Source organism: Macrotis lagotis, chromosome 3 (assembly GCF_037893015.1).
Source record: "Macrotis lagotis isolate mMagLag1 chromosome 3, bilby.v1.9.chrom.fasta, whole genome shotgun sequence".
NCBI lineage: Eukaryota > Metazoa > Chordata > Mammalia > Peramelemorphia > Peramelidae > Macrotis > Macrotis lagotis.
In genome coordinates, this window is record NC_133660.1 from 303,713,886 (window position 1) to 303,727,075 (window position 13,190).

The 13,190-nt window shown below is 30.4% G+C and overlaps 1 pseudogene; it reads right to left on the reverse strand.

Annotated features, from left to right (window-relative positions):
* Window positions 1-11,663: 11,663 nt before the first annotated feature.
* Window positions 11,664-11,862, reverse strand: LOC141517076 (metallothionein-1 pseudogene; annotated as a pseudogene).
* Window positions 11,863-13,190: the final 1,328 nt, after the last annotated feature.

The window sequence follows — 13,190 nt, forward strand, 5'->3', positions numbered from 1 at the left end:
TGTACTCAAATTTAAAGTAGTTATTATTTTCTTCTAAATAAATGAAATATTAATTCACTGCTAGAGTGGCTACTCCAGGAGGTTGCTCAGGATTGCACTCCATTTGTTTTTAATTTAAAATTTTTAAATATATGAATATTATTGTATTATATATGTGTGTGTGTATGAATGCATGCATGCTTGTGTATACACTGATCTGTATGCATGCTACTTTACTCAGTACGATGTTAACTCATTGAGGGGAAGAATGCTTTAATTTTTGCTTGTTTTCCCATCATCTAATAAATTCATTTATAAAAAATAAACAAAAACAAAAATGGCAAAGAAAATCTTTCATTAAATCAACACCTTCTCAGACATTCAATATTGGTGTGTTAAAACGATCTAAAGTATTTCTTTGTTAATAGATGTGACCAAAACCATGTAGATAAAATGTGTAAGACATGACATTTAAACCTATGGGCAAGGCATATGGGGTTTTAGCCTTTTTTTGTGATCTCTGTGGGAAAAGACCCAGTAGTGGTATTGCTGGATCAAAGTGTATACACAGTTTTATTTCCCAAAGAATGTAATTCTAAATTTCTCTTCAAAAATGCTGGGTTAGTTCACAACCCAACTAACAATGAATCAGTGTTTGAGTTTCCCCGCATTCCTACTAACAATGATCATTTTCATTTTTAATCATACTGGCCACTCTGATAGGTATGAAGTAGTACATCAGAATTGTTTTCATTTAAATTTCTGTATTAAAAACTATTTAAAGCATTTTTATGTGACTAATTAGAGCTTTAATGTCTTCATCTGAGCATGGTCTTTTCTCATCCTTTGTCCATTTATCAATTGGAGGAAGACTTGTATTCTTATAAATTTGACTCAATCCTTTATTATAAATACTAGTTGTTTCTGTGTCCAACTCACCTATAACATTCCTTTTAATCTTGGTTGTATAGAGTTTATTTGTGCAAAAACTTTTCAATTTAATGCATTCAAAATTATTGACTTTGTTTTTTATGTTTTCTATATCTTCTTTATCATAAACTGATCCCCTTTCTATAGATCGCACTGATGAACTATTCCTTATTCTCCTCATTGACTTATGATATCACATTTTATGTCTAAATCCTGTCTCTGTTTTTATCTTATCTTGGCATAGGGTAGGACCTGTTGGTCTATGCCTAGTTTCTGCCATACTGTCCTTCAGTTTTCTCAGGAACAACTGTCCATATTATTGGGTAAACAAAACATTGCATTCCCCTTTATACCAAAAAAAGGAGGAAGAATGAAATATGCATAGTAAGTTTGTGTGTGTGTGTGTGTGTGTGTGTGTGTGTGTGTGTGTCTGAGAGAGACAGACAGACAGAGATAAAATGTGCCTCAACCTTGGTGGAGATTGTCCCAAAAATTTTTGTGATTTGGGATCAGGAAACATGGTTTCCTCCATGAAGACTCCCAACTTAAACCAGGGGAAACTTAATTTAAAAGAAGTTGTTTATTTTCTATGTATATGAAAATGAGTTTTTAAAGGTCTTTAACCCTTTTCTTTTCTCAGACTTCCCATTTTTTACAAGACCTGAAGTACAATAGTAATAGGGAATCAAATTTCTCCTTTCTTATTTTTTAGAAGAAAGTTGATTTAAAAGGAAAGTGCCTTTTCTGGTCCAGGAAATTTGAGAGTTCATTTTCACCTTAAATTTTGGGAGGATGTATATATGCAAGCAGGTGTGTGATGTTAATTTTCTGAAGGTTTTTCCTTCACTTGGTCATTTTTTTAGAAATTCAAGATAAAATCCTTTCATATCTCTCTAGTCACTCCCCAAAATAACCTAAATATTTCTGTGCAAGAGTATTCCATTGTTAAATATCTTCATGTTTCTATCACTTAATTTAAACTCAAAGTCATGAAATAACAAGGAAAACAAACTTCCTCAAAAATGTTTTCTTGGGAGAAATTAGAACAAGACAACTTTCTCACTAATATGATACCAATTTAGTTGATTATTTGGATCATATAAATGAATGTCTTTTAAATTTTTCACATAATTATCTTTTTTGCATGGCAAGTATGAATAAATAATTCTGCATTAGAATATGCAAGCATACCAATGTATCTCTTGTTTATAGTTATATTTCATTCATTCATTCTTCATTTATAATTCATTATGCTCTAATTATTTTAAAATAACTCAGTGTTTTATAATGTAAATAATAATCATAAATGTAGTATTTTTAAAGCTCCTTAAGTTGTTCAGAGCTATGTATATACATTAAGTCATTTGATCTTCCAAAGAACTGTGTGAAAATGGCACAACTATTATCCCTATTTTAAAGAGGATGAAACTGAAGAGGCTGAATAGGTATAAAATATTTAAGATAAAATTAAACTCAGGTCTTCCTTAATCCAAGTCCAGTAGTTTTGCCCATTGTGCCATCAAAAACAAATCATTATTGATCTTGAATTTCTAAAACTGATAGAGGTCATTATCTAGTTTAGTGGCTGTGAAAAAATATGCTTTCATTTGTAGATAAATCTTCCTTCTAATCCTAGCCCTGAAGCAAGAAAAGCCTGTAGTCACAGATTAAATTAAATAGTTAACAGCAATTTAAAAGTAATTCAAAAGAAGTATATATAAGAAAATAACACCTTAAAATGCAGAGTTAACAAAATGGAAAAAGTGGTAAAAATTTCACAAAAAAACTTTTTAAAGAATTTGGCCAAAAAATATACAAAAAATCATTGACAGAATGATTCCTTAAAAATTATAATTAAGTTGAAACTAATGACTACACTAAACATCAAGAAACAGCAGCCATAAGAATGAAAAAAACAAAACACAATAATAACAGAAAATATGAACTATGTAAGCCACAACCAAAAAAAAATGACCTGGAAACGAGGTCAAGGGGAAATAAATTAAACCTCTGGAAAACTTGAAAGCCATGACCAAAGAATTAATTTAAAAATCTTTTTCAAGAAATTCTCAGAAGAAATCAGTCTTGCCACCATAGAATCATAGGCTAAAAGAGAAATGGAAATACTCTACCCATCACCAACTGAAAAAGTTCCCAAATGAAATTTAATTAAGGGTAATTTAGGGTAAATTCCAGAACTCCCAGGGCAAATAAAATTCAAGCAGTCAGAATTTATTTAAAAATCATGGAATCATAATAAGGATCACATAAGATTTGGCATGTAGAGTTTTGCTTTGTTTTGTTTTGTTTTTAGATTTTTCAAGGCAATGGAGTTAAGTGGCTTGCCCAAGGCCACACGGCTAGGTAATTATTGAGTGTCTGAGGCCGGATTTGAACTCAGGTACTCCTGACTCCAAGGCTGGTGCTCTATCCTGCACCACTTAGCCACCCCCACATGTAGAGTTTTAATGTAGCACAGCATTTGGCTTATTTTTCATAAGTTAAAAGAAATAGAATTGTAACCAAGAATGTTTCCAGAAAAAAATGAGTATAATCCTTAAAAAAGCAAAGTATGGATATTTAATGGAATAAAAATGTTCAGGCATATCTAATGAAAAGACAAGAACTGAAAAGAAAATTTGACTTAAAAGTAAGATACAAGGGAAACATAAAAAAATAAGCAGGAAAAAAATCAAGAAAGTCAATAAATTTAAATTGTTTACCTCTCCAAATGAGAAAATGAGAAAGGTACACCTCTCAGACCTCTATTATTAATAAAATTTGTTAGAATAATTTTCCATATACAGAGGATTATAAAGTATGTCAATTATGTTGGGAGAATGTTTAAGAAAACCGTAGAGGCAAGAAAATGATTGTCTTAGGGGACTCAGGAAGAAATAGCAAAGAAAAGGGCAAATTACTTGACTTAAAAGAAGCATCCAAGGGAGAACATTTGCAATAGAGGGGAAATGGTAATGGGAAGGTATGGGAAATATTTGAACTTAATTTTCATCTAAATTGGTTCCTAGAGGGAAACATAGTAATACATAAACAATTGGGCATAGAAATCTATTTTTCCTAACAGGAAAGTTGAAGGAAAGGGGAAGCAGAAAAAAGCAAAAGTAAACAGTGATAAAAGAGAGGCCAGTGAAAAGAAGAAAATTGTGAGAAGCTGCAAAGATTTTAGCAGAAGAATACGATTAAAAGAGAGAGCAGCATAAATAGAAAAATGTAGGATAGAAGAAAATGCAATTACTGATCATAGTTGTAAATGTGAATGTATTAAATTTACCCATAAACCAGCAACTGATAGAATAGATTAGAAAGTTCAGTTATATGTGGTTTAAAAGAAAAATACTTGAAGTAGAAAGCCATACACAGAGTTAAAATAATTGGTAGAATAAAACCTATTATGTTTTAGCTGAAGCAGAAAAGGAGGAGGTGGCAATCATGATCTCAAACAAAGTAAATATAACAGTAAGACCTAATTAAGAGATAAGGAAATGATCTGTATCTTCCTAAGAGGTAAAATAAATAATGGAGCAGTATCAATTAGTAGATATATATGTATAAATCATATCTTATATCACAGAATTCTTAAATTGAAAGTTAAATGAATTTGGGCGGTAAAGCATCTCAATTTTTGTCTCAGATAAAAATGACAAATAATTTTAATGAGATGAATGTAATCTAACAAGAATTAGCTACAAAATCTTCTGCAGAAAATTAAATGGGGAAAGAAAGGAATCTACTTCTTTTTCTCAGCTCTGAATGGCACCTGCAATCAATTAGCAATGTAGGAAATCAGGGCAGTTAGGTGGCACAGTGGACAGAGAACCAGAACTGGAGCCAGGAAGACCTGAGTTCAAATATGACTTCAGACACTTAATAATTACCTAGCTCTGTGAACTTGAGGATTTCACTTAACCCCAATGCCTTGCAAGAAACAAAAATAAAGAAAAAACAAAGAAACACTGTAGATGATATTAAAACCTGTCTGATGCAGAAAGAATCAGCACAGGGGAAAACATTTCTCTAAATTCATGGAATAAGAAAGGGAAGCAAAAAGCTGATCAATGAACTGGACTTATAACTAAAAAATAAACAAACCTAGGAAAAGAACTAATTAAAAAAAAAGATTGACTACCAATTCTAAATCCTGAAAATCTTAGGAGAGACTAAATAAATTTAAAGTAAAAGAAACTGAACTACTAAACAAAAGGAGAAATTATTTTATTTATTTACTTTTTATTTATCTTTGCCACTTATGGACTGCTAGGCCTGTTGTCAGAATGACTTGAATTCCAATCTAATCTCAGACACTTACCAGCTCTATTATCCTGGACAAGCCTTTTTGCCTCTGTTTTCTCTATTGTAAAATGGGCGACATGGAGAAAGAAACAACAAAGCTCTCCAGTATACTTGCCAAGACAAAAAATTAAAAATGGAATCATTAAAAAGACAGACATGAAGAAAAATAATAATAACGATAACAATATTAATAATAATAATATTTTTGAAACAATAAAATACCTAAACCACTCTTTAATTGAAATTGAGAAAAGAAAAAATGGATGTTATGTTTTACTAATTAAGCTGAGATGAAAGTAACTACTAGAAATATTTTTGCCCATACATATATATATATATATATATATATATATATATCATTGAAACAGGGAATCTAGTTGAAATTGATGAAACTTTTAAAAAATAAAAATGATTTCCAGATTAATAGAAAAAATAGTAAACTAACATAACTCCATCTTATACCAAAAAAGAACAAGTCGGTAATCTTCCTAGGAAACAAAAATCTCCTGAAAAATATTTAAGAAACCATTACTCCCAATACATATAACATCTTTGAAAAATAGGTAGAGTCCTATCAAATTACTTTATATGAAAAAATATGCTTTTGAAACTTAAAACTAAGGAAAGTTGATTTTCCTTCTGGTTTAGAGGGGGTAAAAAAGCAATTATGGACGTAGCTTAATGTCTGTGTGTTTATGTGTATCTATGCAAAAATATTACTGCAGTCTTTTCCAAAGATGATACTTTGACCAGGCAGATTTTAGACAAGGAATACAAAGTTGGCTAAATAATATTAATTAAAAATAGCTGTAATCATTATTGATGTTATCAATAGCATAGCAAACATTAAAATATAATTATTTTAGAAGATGCAGAAGCTAACTTTTGGCAAAATACAATATTCATTTGTATTAAAAACTATAAAGTCATAGGAATCAGTGTAGTTATTCTCCAAATGATAAGTGGCATCAACTTAAAAGCAAGAGAAAAATGATGTTAATAAACATAAAACAGATACCTTCCCAGTAAGTTTATGTGTGGAAGAAGGATGTCTGTTACCACCGCAAGTCAGCATTGCACCAGATAAGTGAATTACAGTGATAAGACAAGAAAAAGAAATTGGAGGGGCAGCTAGGTGGTGCAGTTCGGGTGGCCAGGTGGCCCAGTGGATAGAGTACTGGCCCTGGAGTCAGGAGTACCTGTGTTCAAATCCAGCCTCAGACACTTAATAATTACCTAGCTGTGTGGCCTTGGGCAAGCCACTTAACCCCATTGCCTTGCAAAAAAACACCCTAAAATAAAATAAAATTAAATTAATCAAAGGCTTATCTATTAAAAAATCTTCATTACCTTGCAAAAAAAAACCTAAGAAAAAGAAAGAAAATGGAGAAATTAAAATAGGCACTAAAGAAACAAAACTATAACGTTTGCAAATTATATGATGGTGTGCTGCTTAGAACATTCTATACAATAAAATAGAAAAATTTGATCAGTCTTTCTTTATATTGCCATCACAACCAAACAAGAAGAGATCAAAAGAAAAATTCTATTTCAAATAACTATGGACAACACTAAATCCTTGGTATCTATCTATCAAGACAAACCCAAACAGAATTTGATTACAATTAAAAACACTTTTCTAGGGAAATGAAAAAGAACTAGAGAAATAGTAATAGGTTATAGGCAGAATGAGTAAAAAAATAATAAAAAATTACAATGTTCAGTTAATTTACATATTCAATGACATAGAAATTGACTAGTAAGTAATTATTTTTATAGCTAAAAATAAGAGCAGAATTCCAGAGGAATAACATAAAGAGAAGAACATCAAAGGAATTAATAGAAAAAAGTGATGAGAGGTTGCCTAGCTGTACTAGACTACAAACTTTATTACTAATTGGTGATCATGAAAACAATCTGATATTTGTTAAAAGAGAAAATAATAGATCAGTTAAATATACAGGAATCTAATGTTTGAGAAACCCAAAGATCCAAATTTTGGATTAAGTACTCATAATTTAGAAAGAAAATTTTAAGCAAATAAAAAAAAAACCATTTGAAAGAAACTAGGAATAGATTAATCTCTTACACTGTTTATAAACAATCCAAAAAGGTTAAATGATTTAGATATAAAGAATAATATCATTACAAATTATGGAATCATGTAGCAATGTACCTTTCAGAACTATTTTTAAGGGCAAGGTTTATGACCAATAAAGAAAACTATTGTATGGCATAAAGTTAAATGAATAATTTTATTTACATGAAATCAAAAACAATTGTACAAACAAGACTAATATAGTCTGAAGAAAAACAGCAAAATTTTAAAAAGAGAGAAATTTTTTCTATGACATCATCAAGTAAGAATACAGGGAATTTGGCAAAATTCATAAAAAATCAAGTGATCAAAAGGATATAGTTTTCATAACTCAGATATGAAAGGTAATTTTCAGAAAAAGAATTCGCAGCTATCAATAGGAGTATGGAAAAAAAGATAGGCATCATTATTGCCGAGAAATCTTCATATTACCACTACTCTGAGGTACTGACTTATACTGTTCAAATTGGCTAAGGTGAGAAAAAAGAGAAAGAGCAAGATTATAAGGATAATTACTGTGGAAGATTTAGCTACTCTGATCATGTCAAGGTAGTTAAAAAGAACATATGAAAAGTATTGTTTGCCTACAGAGAGAAAAGTGATAAACCTTTGAGTAGAGGCTGAATTTTTTTATTTCCTTTTTTGTTTTAACCTTTTAATATTTTAATAAATGCATGGCTAATATGGAAACATATTTTGCATGCCTTCACATGAATATTTAAAAGTCAGTTTGCTTATTTTCTCAGTGTTTGTGGGGAGGAGAGCAGAATGGAAGGAGCAAGATTTGAAATCAAAATATTGAAATATTATGTCAAAAGTTTTATATGCAACTGAAAATATATAATGAAATATGTATGTATATATGTGAATAAATATAGCTTTGTCTATCTTTTTTCCTGCTATCTAAGGAAGAATTAATAGTAAAGTAGGGGGATCTGTGTCTTGATTCTTTCTGAAGAGGGTATGGGTGAAAGAGGTTTTTGGGTGGAAAATATCTGAGCACAACAATAATGTCCAGTAGATTTTTTTCTAGCAAGTTGAAATGTTATATAGAATTTATAACAAGTGTTCAAAGAGATACAATCACTTACACCTTTTGCCTCAGAAATATTACTGTTTGGTCTATTGCCAAAGATGGTTTGAGAAAAAGGAAAAGATTCTAAATGTTTATAGAAACTCTCTTTGTTGTGGCAAAGAATTGGAAATCACAGGGATGTCCATTAGTTTCAGAATGGCTAAACAAACTGTGGTAAATCATTGTGATGGAACACTACTGTGCTCTAAGAGCTGATGAGCTCAATGATTTAAAAAAAAACATAATAAAATCTTGCATGAAATAATGAGTGACATTAGTAGAACTAAGAGAATATTATATATAATAATAGCAATATTGCTCTAAGAGAAAGTTTAGGTGAATAAGTTATTTTGGCTATTATAAATACCCAAATTCACTAAAAAGAACTCATGAAGAAAGATACTATTTATATCCAGAGAAAGACCTGATAAATAGGAGTAAGTGTAGAATAATTTTACATATATATATATGAGTATATGTCTAATGATAGTTATCTCCAGATTTAGGGTGGAGGTAAGAAAAATAAAAATAAATTTTCATGATAATTTTGTTGACCACTTGAAAGGCATTGCAATTATTATGTTAAAAGATATAGGAAATTATATAGGTTCATGAAAAAATAAAAAAATTACTATGTTATGGAAATATTTTATTGCATTATTGAAATAATGTTTAAACACAAAATCGATAGCTAAAAATAATTCCTAGGAAAATGTCAAATACATGCACATTTTGGAAAAATGTAGCTTTTGAATGATTAAGGATAGATAATTTAACTCAGCTCATCTATAGATTAATCATGTTCAAATTCATTCTTGTGCCCATTCATATTTTATCAGGTATTAAAATATGAAGAATCTCCCAATAGATACTGTGTCAAATCATTTTGAAGCACTCACAAGGATGAGTTTAGCAAATATTTTCAAAGTAAAACAATTAACTAAAAGAATGTGACATTTCATTTTGTTTTGCTGATTAAGACTACATACACACATAAATATCACACATTTACATTTTGTTGTATATATATATGTTTATATATGTATGTATATATATGTATATATATGTATATATATATATATATATATATATATATATATATATAATTTCTAACATGTATAAAGGAGAAAAGGGAAACTGAAGCCTGAAATAATATGCTCTTTTCTACCTACTCTATATATTTCCTTGAACAGTGATATTTATCAGTAGCAAAATCAATGGGATCAATTATCCTAATGCTGTAAGATTGTTGAACTTGGATCAAGAAATCTATATTGTAATAAATTGCTATGTGATTAAAGATATTTAATCTCAGTATATATTTTCTTAATTTGAAAGATTGAAATGATGATGTCAGTGTTACTTTGGTCATGGATGTTTGGGAAGTAAAATGTAGGTATTCTGGTGCTTGGCCAAATATTTCAAGACTGTATAGGACATTACATGGCAAACCTCTCATTTCCTTGGCAAAACATCTGAAAAACTTATTTTCACCTACGTCATCATTCAGGAAATGTCGGAAGGTTATTGGCAGGAAGCTGTGAATGTAGATTTTTTTTTCATATGGACAGCGTAAGGAGACATGTAAAGAAACATACCTAGGGAATGCAGCTGACTAGAACTTCAAAGAAGAATTCTGTTTAATATATGTAAAATACACATACAACTCATTGTTGTTGGGGAGAAGGGAAGCATATGGAAAATTCCTTGAAACATCAATTTAATGAAGAAATAACTCAATGAGTTAATTGTTTCCTAAATAGTTTATTGAAATTGAGTCTAGAACTATTTGGTTTTATTCATTTCACCTCAAGAAGTGAAAAGGCAGATATAGGATCAAGTCAGTTCTGTGCTATTAAATTGACTTTGAAGAGATGTCTAGACTCAAATCCAGTTTCTAGAAAGTTGGGTTAGTTGTTCTATTTGTGAAGACAATCATTATTCTCCTTATCCATAGCTATTAGTTAAATAGACCTTTAGAATTTTCAAAAAAAAATGAAACACTTTAGAAATATTTCATTTATTTGTATTGTTTCTGTATTCTTAGAATCTAAAATAAATTCCTTTTCTACAGAATTTGATAAATGTTGATTGAATTCAGCTGAGCTGACATGCAATAAACTGAAATATATTCATAAATTAAAATAACTGATTGAAATTTTTTGGTAATGCTTTACTTGAATTGAAGGTATAGACAGGCCCGGCTTATTGATCAATCTCTTGTGACTTAGAGGTGACTAAAACTTTAGTTTCAGTATACATGGATATCAGGATTAATGTATAATGTGGGAGATGGAAATGTAGGACTAAGACTAAGTTTGTGTCTGCCATTGATGTTTCATCAATGCAAAGCATTGAAATTGTGGTTCTGTCTATAGAGAAGTTTCTTCTCAGGTTTTAGCTGGGACTAGACTTCAGAGATGGATCCCTAAGTAGTGTCACCGTCTTTCTTTAAAGCTGGAGACATGAATGGAGTAGTGCTATAAAAAGGGGAGCAGCCAGGTGGGGCTCTATAGTTCAGTGCCTGGAATTAAGAATTCAAATCTGGTTTTTAATACATACTAGCTGTGTCATCTAGGCTAATCACTTTGTGCTATTTGCCTCAGTTGCCTCATCTGTAAAATGTACAGGGTAAAGAAATGACAAACCACTTCAGTATCTTTGCCCAGAAAATTTCAAAAGGAAGTCACAAAAAATCTAACACACCTAAAAATCAACATATTTCCCTGACTATGGTTAAAAGTTCACCCTCCATTTGGGAATTTTACAATGACAGGAGAACAATTCCAACTTTTGAAATTATTTAGTCACTTGTAAGAATCACAAGGCACAGTAATTTTTCCTGGTCTAATACACCAGGTTAACAGTAAAGTATTTGACTTTTTTTTCCCCATAGTAGTGCTTTTGCATTTTATTTCTTTGATCATTCTAGGAGCAATTGGCATTTTTTCATAATTTCTTAGATAGTATTTCTTGAATACAGTTTAAATACAATCAGTATTATTATTATCATCATTATTATTATTATGATGTATAATCTATGGGACCACTTGCTCAAAAGCCTACTCAGACATAACACATCTTAACATCATCTTTCTGTAGCACTTGATATATTTTGAGTGTTCACTGAGTTTATTGTCATATTAGATGCTTAATAAAGGCTTGTTCTATCACATGTTTTATAGAAAAAAATTGAAAAAATGTCTTAAGTGTATGAAAAGCCAGCTGTGTATAACTTCTTGCTTTTATAGTGACAGGGAGACAGAACCATCAGTGGCAACAGCTACAGCTCTTGTCTCTGGGGCTTTACAGAATCAACCTCGAGTACATTTGGCACATACTACTGGATAGCAGAAGCAGCAGGTTTCTTGCTGGAAGTGCATCTGCAGAATTTACATTTGCAGGAGCTTACACAGGTGCAAGAACCACTGGTTCTGCAGTTGCAGTTGGGGTCCATGGCTGGCAGATTGATGTCAGATTTGCAGTTCTCAGAGAAGGATGAATGAGAGAGAGAGATGTAGTAGCACTTGATATTTTTAATTATCCTCTCCTTACTGCCTTTCATTCTCAGTCTCCTTTACTGAATCTTCATTCAGGTCATATCTGGTAAAAATGGATGTCCCACCATGCTTGGCACTTGTGTTGTTCTCTTTCCATATTATTTCACTTAGTCATCACATCAGTTCCAATGGACCAAACTATAATCTTTATAGATATAATTTTTCTATATTTATCCAGCCCTGAACCCTCTCCACTATAATTTTGATAGATAAAATGTTTAGCATCAATCTTTAAAAAATATTTACACATCACAAATGCATAACATTTGAGCAAGGAATAAAAGTATAAAATCTAGCAGAACAAAATCAAAACATTGTGGAAATAGGACAACTTATGTAAATTTTCTTGCTGTCTTTACAGTTTTGAAGTTGTGATGAAGATAGATTCATTGAGACTAGTATTAGGATAGATTTATATTTACAAATATTTCTATACAACTCCAAATTCCACATTATTTAAAATTAGAGCTATAGCATGAAATATATCAGAATCAAAAGGGGAAAAAATAGCATTTTTTATTTTGACACTTTATGATAATAAAAAAATTATAAAGTTTGAGAGAAGTTAAATAATTTATACCATGACAGAAGGGATTTTTCTTTAATACTTCTATGCTATAACTCCAAAACTCCATTTCCTATGCCAGGCTACATTTCTTTTTGAAAAATAAAATTAAAAGCAACAACATAAAATTTCATTTTGAGAGATTATGTTTAATACTCATATTTCCAAGAATTTGAATATGCTAGTTGATTTTACAAGATCACACTGTCTTTTAGATTTTTAATGTATATATGATGCATATATATATCCATATTCATATATATGTGCATTTATATAGAGAGATAATTTTTGTGACAAAAGAAAAACTAACTCTATATTCCTTCATTTTATATCACATTATTAGCCCTGAGATGCCATTTGAGGGTGATAAATATAAATATTATCTGTGAGGCTGGTTGATTTACTTTAGGACTTAGAGGAGTAGTAACTTCAAGATAATAGGGAAATGGAATAGTTTCTTCTGTTCTCTAAAATATCCTTTTCCATGCCAGAAAAAACATCATATAAATATTTATTTACACCACTAAATATAGCAGACCAATATTTTTCAAAATATTAACTTTGTATCTTTGTTAGAAAATTGCTCTTGGAAGTGTCACTTTAAATGAATTGATAAATGCCTGATGAATCAAAATACTCTTCATAAAATTTTATTTTAGATACAAATAAAAG